The sequence below is a fragment of the Perca flavescens genome, chromosome 6 (genome assembly GCF_004354835.1).
Source record: "Perca flavescens isolate YP-PL-M2 chromosome 6, PFLA_1.0, whole genome shotgun sequence".
Taxonomy (NCBI): domain Eukaryota; kingdom Metazoa; phylum Chordata; class Actinopteri; order Perciformes; family Percidae; genus Perca; species Perca flavescens.
In genome coordinates this window covers 2,591,552-2,601,782 of record NC_041336.1, presented here as the reverse complement: position 1 = coordinate 2,601,782, position 10,231 = coordinate 2,591,552, and positions in this window count along the sequence as shown.

Sequence of the window (10,231 nt, the reverse complement as noted above, 5' to 3'; positions counted from 1 at the left end):
AATATGTAACTTTCTACCGCTAGGGGTCTCTCAACCAAAACAATGGATGGTAAAACTGGACTTTTGATGACGTTGGGAAGTTGCGTGGAATTATGGGAGTTTTTAGTGTTAAACACCTTCGCTGCCAGTTAGAATGCATCAGTTCACAGACGAGTTTACCCATTCAAGTTCATGTTATTCTAATAAAATAGCTGCCGTTTCCCCAACATAATTACGTTTTTCTTGATCAGATTTTTATTTGTAGCTGACCAGTTAGCTCGTGAGCCAGCAAGCTAACAGTAGCCAGCAGCTAAAACACAAAATATTTCACATATCAATGTCACCTTTTGGATGGTTTCAACACCGGGGCGGACGGGGTTTGTTGTAACGCTAGCTAGCTACTAAACGAGGCTGAGAGACGGTGTGGGGGGGGGTTGTCGGGGAAATCTCCGCGATAGCGAGCCAGGACGATCGATGCCTGTTGTGCAGCAGCAGAACATCTCCCAGCTGACCCGAATTATCTCCCCTTCACTCTTCAGTAATCTTAACTTTTCGTTTTGGTGCTTAACCCACCTTTTGTCGGGTTAATTTAGCTAACCGTAAAGACAGCTAAACGCGAAGGGGGAAGAAATTCGGCAGGGACGAGATTTTCGGCACATACACCGGTAGCGCTACGGAGATGTAGCTAGCTAGCTACCGCTATGGTTGGCTGCTGTTGTGACTCGGGGCTGGGTCTGATATAGTCTGTTTCCCGACGTTTAATTAAACTGCCGTTACCGTCGTAAGCGCCAGGCATTGGAGATAAGTTCTGGCCGGGGGATGCTGTAATGAAAGTAGCTGGCTGATAGCTGACTGGGGGCTAACGGTAACTAGCTAGCTATATGTCCCGGGGCTGTTGTCAGCTCTCATCCCGACTGAGTCTCTCTGCGCCGGGGGAGTGAGGTAGACAGACCGGGGTGTGCTACTTTGGCTAAATTAGCATTAGATTAATCGTCTATCTACAGATAACGTTAACGTAACTAGGGAAGTTATTCGTGGGTTAGCTCAGTCCTGTTAGCTGTGGTCGAAACAGTCATACTAAAAATAACTTTATTAGCGTGTTGAACAATGTTGTAACCTCATAATGTTACCCACAAAGCTTTAGCATCAACATTAACACATTGTAGTAACGTTAAGCTGGTATCGATATTGAAATTTCAAAATAGATAAGGTCTCTGTTTCATTGCTGTGATTAAAAAGTGGGATTAATCAATTAATTAATCACAAAATTATGCTGTATGGAAAAAGAAAAAGCAGTATTACGGTTACAAGTATTTTTTTTCTGTGACATTGTATGATTTACAATTACTCCTGAACGTATCATCTTGGTGCCGGTGTTCTGACGGAAGTTAGAGTAACTGGAGGGTGAAAGGTTTTATGACTGGCGACTAAAGGAAACGTGCCGTGTCTGAAAATAAAATAACAGATTTCTCTGGGTTTGACATTTGGTGGAAACATTTGGGATAGTGTAAGAACACAACTCGTAAAAATATATAACATAGGTATGGTCATTTTTAGACATTTTGAAGCAGAAATGTTACATATTGTACCTTTAATGTGGCTGTTGAAATTCAGGTCTGGGTCCATGACAATACCAAGATTTTTTGCATTGTCTGTAGTTTTCAACATTGCCGCTTGAAGCTGAGTGCTGACCTTTAATCGTTCGTCCTTTGCTCCAAAAACTACCACCTCAGTTTTTTATTCATTTAATTTAAGAACATTTTGGCACACCCAGCGTATTTCCTTGGAGAACGTTGGCACCAAGATCCTGGTTCCAGCTGTCGCCGTGGTCCTGCTGCACTCCCTGCTGAACCCTGCTGCTTCCTGCTGAACCCTGAAGCTTCCTGCTGAACCCTGCTGCTTCCTGCTGAACCCTGCTGCTTCCTGCTGAACCCTGAAGCTTCCTGCTGAACCCTGAAGCTTCCTGCTGAACCCTGCTGCTTCCTGCTGAACCCTGAAGCTTCCTGCTGAACCCTGCTGCTTCCTGCTGAACCCTGCTGCTTCCTGCTGAACCCTGCTACTTCGTGCTGAACCCTGCTGCTTCCTGCTGAACCCTGCAGCTTCCTGCTGAACCCTGCAGCTTCCTGCTGAACCCTGCTGCTTCCTGCTGAACCCTGCAGCTTCCTGCTGAACCCTGCTGCTTCCTGCTGAACCCTGCAGCTTCCTGCTGAACCCTGCTGCTTCCTGCTGAACCCTGCTGCTTCCTGCTGAACCCTGCAGCTTCCTGCTGAACCCTGCTGCTTCCTGCTGAACCCTGCAGCTTCTTGCTGCTTCCTGCTGCTTCCTGCTGAACCCTGCTGCTTCCTGTTGAACCCTGCAGCTTCCTGCTGAACCCTGCTGCTTCCTGCTGAACCCTGCTGCTTCCTGCTGAACCCTGCTGAACCCTGCTGCTTCCTGCTGAGCCCTGCTGCTTCCTGCTGCTTCCTGCTGCTTCCTGCTGAACCCTGCTGCTTCCTGTTGAACCCTGCTGCTTCCTGCTGAACCCTGCAGCTTCCTGCTGAACCCTGCTGCTTCCTGCTGAACCCTGCAGCTTCCTGCTGAACCCTGCAGCTTCCTGCTGAACCCTGCTGCTTCCTGCTGAACCCTGCAGCTTCCTGCTGAACCCTGCAGCTTCCTGCTGAACCCTGCTGCTTCCTGCTGAACCCTGCAGCTTCCTGCTGAACCCTGCAGCTTCCTGCTGAACCCTGCTGCTTCCTGCTGAACCCTGCAGCTTCCTGCTGCTTCCTGCTGCTTCCTGCTGCTTCCTGCTGAACCCTGCTGCTTCCTGTTGAACCCTGCTGCTTCCTGCTGAACCCTGCAGCTTCCTGCTGAACCCTGCAGCTTCCTGCTGAACCCTGCTGCTTCCTGCTGAACCCTGCAGCTTCCTGCTGAACCCTGCAGCTTCCTGCTGAACCCTGCTGCTTCCTGCTGAACCCTGCAGCTTCCTGCTGAACCCTGCAGCTTCCTGCTGAACCCTGCTGCTTCCTGCTGAACCCTGCAGCTTCCTGCTGAACCCTGCAGCTTCCTGCTACATCCATCCATGCTCTGCTGGGCCACGCTACATCCTGTAACGCCCTGCAGCACACTGATATGACATGAACTACTACGACTATCATTTGAAGTCACTGTTCCATTATTAACGTGACTATTATCGCCACTGTTCATCGCACCCCCAACCCGTCAGACACCGTTAGACCTACTCTATCTGTAAAGTGTCTCGAGATAACTCGTGTTATGATTTGATACTATAAATAAAATTGAAAAAAATGTAATTGAATTGATTTGTTCAACGGACCTAGTTAGTTTCGGTATTGGGCTATAGTCTCATGGTGTTAAAGTTATATAAAGTTGAGTGGCTCAAGAGTGGCTTGATGACTGCAGCTTTTAGGTACTACGGGAAGATACCTGAGAGAAGTAGGGCTGCCACCTCTTAGTCGATTAGTCAACTAATCAGTCGTTTTGATCTTAGTCGACTAAGATTTCTTTAGTCGATTAGTCATTTTTTATGCTTATTCATGCTTAATTACTTATTTCCAAGAAACTTCTGAGCACATTTATGGTAAACACAAGATTTAAAGTGGTGCTTTTGCAGGATTAATTGTGGAGAAACTCAGTTTTACAGATGTTTAATTAACTACATTTATATTGTGCTTTTCTAGTCTTAACCACCTCTCAAAGCTCACAGCTCTGTCAATTAAATCAACTAATCGATTAGTCGACAACATCCTATAAGTGTTAGTCGACTAAGAATTACTTTAGTCGAGGACAGAACTAGAGAGAAGAGATGCGTTTACAATCTGTAGAAGATCTGGAGCCACTGTGACAACACAGGTCCTGTACCTGATATGGAAGCACTAGCTGTTTGTCTAATTTTCTGAATTCTATCTGTGAAGGAGGCAAATTCATTGCAGGCCTTGGTGGATAAAAATTCAGATGCTACTGGTACCGGAGGGTTTGTTAACCCATCAACCGTAGGTTTGGGTACCGAAACCTGGTTCCACTACGGAACCGGTTCCTAGGCAAACGGTAGTTTGCGACATTTTGGGTCCCAGCCTCCACAGACCCTGACATGTTGTGATTCTAAACATTAAAGTGCCCATATTATGAAAAAGAAAAATCACTTTTTCTGGGATTTGAGGTGTTATTTTGGGTCTCTGGTGCTTCCACACACATACACACTTTGAAATAAACCCATCCATGGTGTTCTGAGTGAGATCTGGTTTCTGAATGTGTCCTGCCTTCAGTCTCCTGGTGAGCTGGTCAACATCTGCACGGCTTTCTACATCACTAGCAGAAACCAGGGGGCTAGGGGGCTAACCGTTAGCATGCTAGCGCTAGCATGCTACCTCGTTCTCAATGGCAAAGCACTGCTACAACACACACTAGTTCACCATCATCTCCAAAAGAACTACTTCCATGTGCTCCCTGGTTTAGAAGAAGTCTCCCAGCTGATCCTGCCTTGGAACTGACTGAAGTTGGAGAAACAGCCTTTCTTTTACTGCCTATGGAGCTAGCTGACACAATCTACATCTGAGCTACTGAGCATGTGTGAGTGCAATCAAAGATAGTACAGAAGAAAAGAGGCCTCACTCTGTAGCTAAAACAGAGACCTCAACACAGGGTGAAAAGAGGAGCTGCAGCAATGTGCAGCACAACAAAAATATGGTGTTCTTTGAAAATTAAACCACGTAAACCTATTCTGGTACAACCTTAAAATACAATTAAAGCTGCGAGCAGCAATGAACGGGCCCTCGCGCCTTTGCGCGCGTCTGGGTTACCGGCGGACGCCGCTCCTTGCGACCGAGCATTCGCGCGGCACTCAGACGCCGCAAATCGTCAACAATGAAAAGGGAACTCCCCGCCAAGTTCAACGATAGCTCACACAAGACTCTACGTCATACGGTTCATTAGCTGTGAAAGGGGGCGTGGCTAAAGCATAGGGGGCGGGTCCAACCATCACCAATTAAAATTGAAGCCTCTGCTGAGATGAATGATACCTCACACAAGACTCTACCTTAGATGGGTCAGCATGTATGAAAGGGGGCGTGGTTTATGCATACCCCTATGCGGGCCAAACCATCACCAATGAAGAAGGAAGTCTCTGCTGAGTTCAATGACACCTCACACAAGTGTATACCTTAAACGGTTCAAATGTTATGGCCTGAGTAAGTGGGCATGGTCATATTATAGGGGGCGGATCAGTATCACATGTAGAGCACACATTCTGAGTTTCATGTAAATCGGATGATGTTTGTCATATAAGGCAGATTTCCTGTTGCCAGCGGGGGGCGCTATGACCAAAGTCAATTTTGGCCTGTAGGTGTCCTCAGGCCTGGACCCTTGATAATCGTGAGAAATTTCGGGCAGATACGACAACGTACACTCAAGTTACAACAACTTCTTTGTTCATCACTAAACACTCAAAATGGCCGCCACGCCACGCCCACACCGTCTGACGAAAAGTTTTTCTTTTAATAACGTTTCATCGTTAAGGTGTTGGGATGGTACAGACCAAGTTTGAAGTCCATCGGATGAAATCTCTAGGAGTAGTTCGTTAAAGTATAGCACCTTGACTTTTAGGCCTACTTCCTGTTGCCACCAGGGGGCGCTATGACTTTAAGTAAATATCGGCCTTTATTTGTCCTCAGGGTTGGACTCTTATGAATCCTGAAAAGTTTCGAGGTAATCGGACAACGTACACTCGAGTTACACCCACTTCCTGTTTCGGCGGCGAAACGCACAAAATGGCCGCCCCGCCACGGCCACGCCCTATGACGAAAAGTTTTTCTTTTAACAACTTTTCATCTTTAACGTCTTAAGATGGCACAGACCGAGTTTGAAGTTGATCGGACGAAATCTCTAGGAGGAGTTCGTTAAAGTACGACATGTGGAAATGGCCAAAATCGCACTAATTTCGAACATTTAATTCAAAATGGCGGACTTCCTGTTGGGTTTAGGGTATGGCTCTAATGAAGTTTTTTGTACATCTTGACATGTTACATATGTGTACCAAGTTTTGTGAGTCTACGTTAAACGCACTGCAGGGGCTCAATTTTCTTAACTTTCTAGGGGGCGCTAGCGAGCCATTTTTGTGCTTCTATTCCCAAAACCCTTAAAATACGTAAATATTCACCAGACTTGATGCAACATCAAATTTGGTGAGTTTTTGAATATGTTAAGCCCCTCAAAAAGCCAATTCATTTGACGGGAAAACAATAATAATTCCTTCAGTTTCAATAGGGCCCTAACTATGAACCTGAAAATGAGCAGAATAATACGGGAGCTTTAAAGAGAAACGAGACGTCAGGCGGAAGCCTTCACGGCTAACTTGTTTTAGTTTTTATTTGCACGTCCAATTAGTGTTCAACAAACCTAACACAGAGGTTAGCATCTGGTTTACAGCAGGGGGCGCTCACACACACACTGAAGCTCCGAGGACATCGGACAGGAAGGAAACCAGCAAACACCTTAATATCTGTACAAATCTACAGGCAGTCTCGGGACTTCTTTACATCTCCCAGGTCCAAAGGGACAGCTTCTTCTTCTTCTACGGTTATTAACGTCACTCACGAGCAGACTTAACCCTTGTGTTGTCCTCGGGTCAAATTGGACCCATTTTTATATCAGAATTATGGATTTCTCTGAACCAAAACGTGCATGTGTGTCTGTATGTGTGTATCTCTCTCTCTCTCTGTGTATGTGTGTGTCTCTGTGTGCATGTGTCTGTGTGTCTCTGTCTGTGTATGTGCCTGTGTCTCTCTGTGTGTGTATGTGTCTGTGTGTGTCTCTTTGTATGTGTGTGTGTGTCTGTGTATGTATGTGTGTGTGTGTGTGTGTGTGTGTCTGTGTGTGTGTATCTGTGTGTGTCTCTTTGTATGTGTGTTTGTGTGTGTGTCTGTGTGTGTCTCTTTGTATGTGTGTGTTTGTGTGTGTGTCTGTGTGTGTCTCTTTGTATGTATGTGTGTGTGTGTGTGTGTGTGTGTGTGTGTGTGTGGGCGGGGCTCTGTAATGTAACATTCTTGGCAGGTAAAAATAATGATTACTTTCATTGAATTGTGGATGTTTTTTCTTCCATTTTATAACTTTTGAAATAAACTGTGACCCACTCAACATGCTCTGATCTGAACTATCAGTCAAAATTATTCATAATTTCAGTTTTTTTAAAACAAAAAAAATAGGTATTGTGTCTTTTAATTTAGGTTTATTGACCACGTTTTTTAAAAAAGCGTCAAAAAAAGTGACAAAAACGTTTCAAAAAGAGCCAAAAAAAGTTGACGGTATACGGGAAGACAACACCAGGGTTAAGGTGATTTTATAACTTGAAAAAAGTGCTTTTTTTAAGACTTAACGTAGGAAACAAACAGGCAATCACTCAGAAAACAAAATGTTCAAACCAGTTTCAACTAGAGCTGCAACCATCAGTAGAAAAGAATCGCAAACTATTTAGATAAACGATTAATCGTTAAACGCTGTCTGTGTCTGTCTGTCTGTGAGTGTGTGTCTGTCTGACTGTGTGTGTGTGTATGTCTGTGTGTGTGTGTGTCTGTCTGACAGTGTGTGTGTGTGTGTGTGTGTCTGTCTGTGTGTCTGTCTGACAGTGTGTGTGTGTGTGTGTGTGTGTGTGTTTGTGTGTTTTTCAGCCTCTGAAATCTGGAGACCCCCGCTCTTTTCTCTGTTTTATATATGATATTAAACATGAATATATATTTGGGGGTTTTGGTTCAACTTTGAGTTTTTCTGGGTCAACATTTGAAATCAAAACTTATTTTTGTCCACACTTTACCGTTTGTTTCTGCACCTTTTTTGGGACTTTCTTTCCTTCTTTTTTGCACCCCGTTTTTGAAGCTTTTCCCAAAGAAATTGTCATTTTTTTCCAACCTTCTTCTATCTTCTGTGTTCTCCAAATGCTATAAAATTGAATAAAACCCCCAAATCCAAAGAAAGGAACGAACTGATCATTTATTTAACTTGTGAAGAGCGTTGTAGGGAACCATCCACATAATTTTTTTGGGTCACTTTGATTGAAAGAAACCCAAATATTCTGATATAGAAACTTTTTGAAAATGGGTCAGATTGGACCCCGAAGACAACAGGAGAGTTAAGACTTTGAGAAACTGGCGATGGACATTTTTATAAACCAAAACGATGAATTGATAAATCGTTAGTTGCAGCTCTAATTCCAACTTCACTTTCCACAAACATCTGGGCTTTTATAAAACACACTCGAGTGACCCAAAGAAGGTTACATCATCTCTGCAGGGAAACGTTCACACACACCAGCACACGTTTAGTCAGAGGACAACGAAAGAAAATGCACAACAGGAGACAGAAAAAAGGAAGGAAGGAAGGAAGGAAGGAAGCTGTGGCGGCTTAAATAACACCAACATGTTCCCATTTCCATGTTGTGATTTGTATAGTCACAGCGTGTACAAATAACAAGGTCACATGACCCACAGCCATCTTCTAACCGTATACATACTGGGAACTATATTCTCAGAAGGGCGAAGCACTGCTCCTCTCTGCTCCTCACCACAGGGCTTCTCAGGAGCTGCGAGCAAATCCCTCCGCCCAAGTAGCAGAGAGTAGCAGTGCTTCGCCCTTCTGAGAATATAGTCCCCAGTATGTATACGGTTAGAAGATGGCTGTGGGTCATGTGACCTTGTTATTTGTACATGCCGTGACTCTATAAATCACAACATGTAAATAGGAACATGTTGGTGTTATTTTGTCACTTATTGGGAGCAGTAGGCTAGATGGAGCCGCTTACCTCCAGGATCTGTGCTAAGCTAGGCTAGATGGAGCCGCTTACCTCCAGGATCTGTGCTAAGCTAGGCTAGATGGAGCCAGTTACCTCCAGGATCTGTGCTAAGCTAGGCTAGATGGAGCCAGTTACCTCCAGGATCTGTGCTAAGCTAGGCTAGATGGAGCCGCTTACCTCCAGGATCTGTGCTAAGCTAGGCTAGATGGAGCCAGTTACCTCCAGGATCTGTGCTAAGCTAGGCTAGATGGAGCCAGTTACCTCCAGGATCTGTGCTAAGCTAGGCTAGATTGAGCCAGTTACCTCCAGGATCTGTGCCAAGCTAGGCTAGATGGAGCCAGTTACCTCCAGGATCTGTGCTAAGCTAGGCTAGATTGAGCCAGTTACCTCCAGGATCTGTGATAAGCTAGGCTAGATGGAGCCAGTTACCTCCAGGATCTGTGCTAAGCTAGGCTAGCGGTGGGTGTGTCAGACAGAGTTAGGACTCACACTGAGATGAGAAGGGTATATGTGGACTTATCTAACTCTGGGGGATACGGGAAATAAGACAAAGTCCCAATAAGTCGGCATGCTCCTTTAAGGATTAGTTGACAAACCTGCAAAGATGAACTGGAGTTCAGTTAGAGATTAAATCAAGTTAATCTCCAACTATTGTGAAAGTCAAATAATCAGTTTGAGTCCATTTTTTTTTTAGGAGAAAAGAGACAGAAATCCCACAGGTTTCCGTGGTATCGTGCAGGCCAGATGGTAATGAGATAACGAAGTGAAGAATCCGCCACTTGCTGCTTCCATCAGAGAGTCTTGAGGGAATGTCGTAAATTAAATATCATTCATGTTACAAACAAGTATCATACATGGTCTCTCAGTCTGCTTGAAAGCTGATTTGTTAGCGTCTACGGTGAGTTTTTTTTTGTGTAAATCTCCCGTTAACGATGCGTAAGGAGCGATGACAGAGAGCATCCATCAGAGAGCATGTTGAATATTCGCCACCGCGGCGGGAGAGTTGTAGAAGGTTCTTATTGGCTCCTACGGAGGAGTACTTATACTTGGATATATTAGCTATATAGCAGTGTTAGTGAGTACTTAAATTGGCATCTGCTTCCAGTCAGTGTAAAAGTCAGAAGTTCTTCATTTTGGAGTTTTTTTTCTCGTTGGACAGACATGCAATGGACTGCATGACAACAACAGCAAGAGGAAGGGGGGATAATGTTTGTTATTTTTAAATCTTTTTTTGTCGTTTTTTAAAATCATATTTGAAGCATTCCTCCTCCACCCCCCCCCCCCCCCCCACACCCCCCTGTCTACACACACAGACAGCCAGGAGACATGAGGACAGTCTGAGAAATGGATTCATGGGTCATCTTTTAAAATTGTTTCTGCAGGATGTTTCTGAGACTTGTGAAAAGAGAAAGTAGAGACAGAGAAGTGTGTTTGAAGGGTGATTTCGGTACAAGTCTTAGTCTAAAGTGACTGATG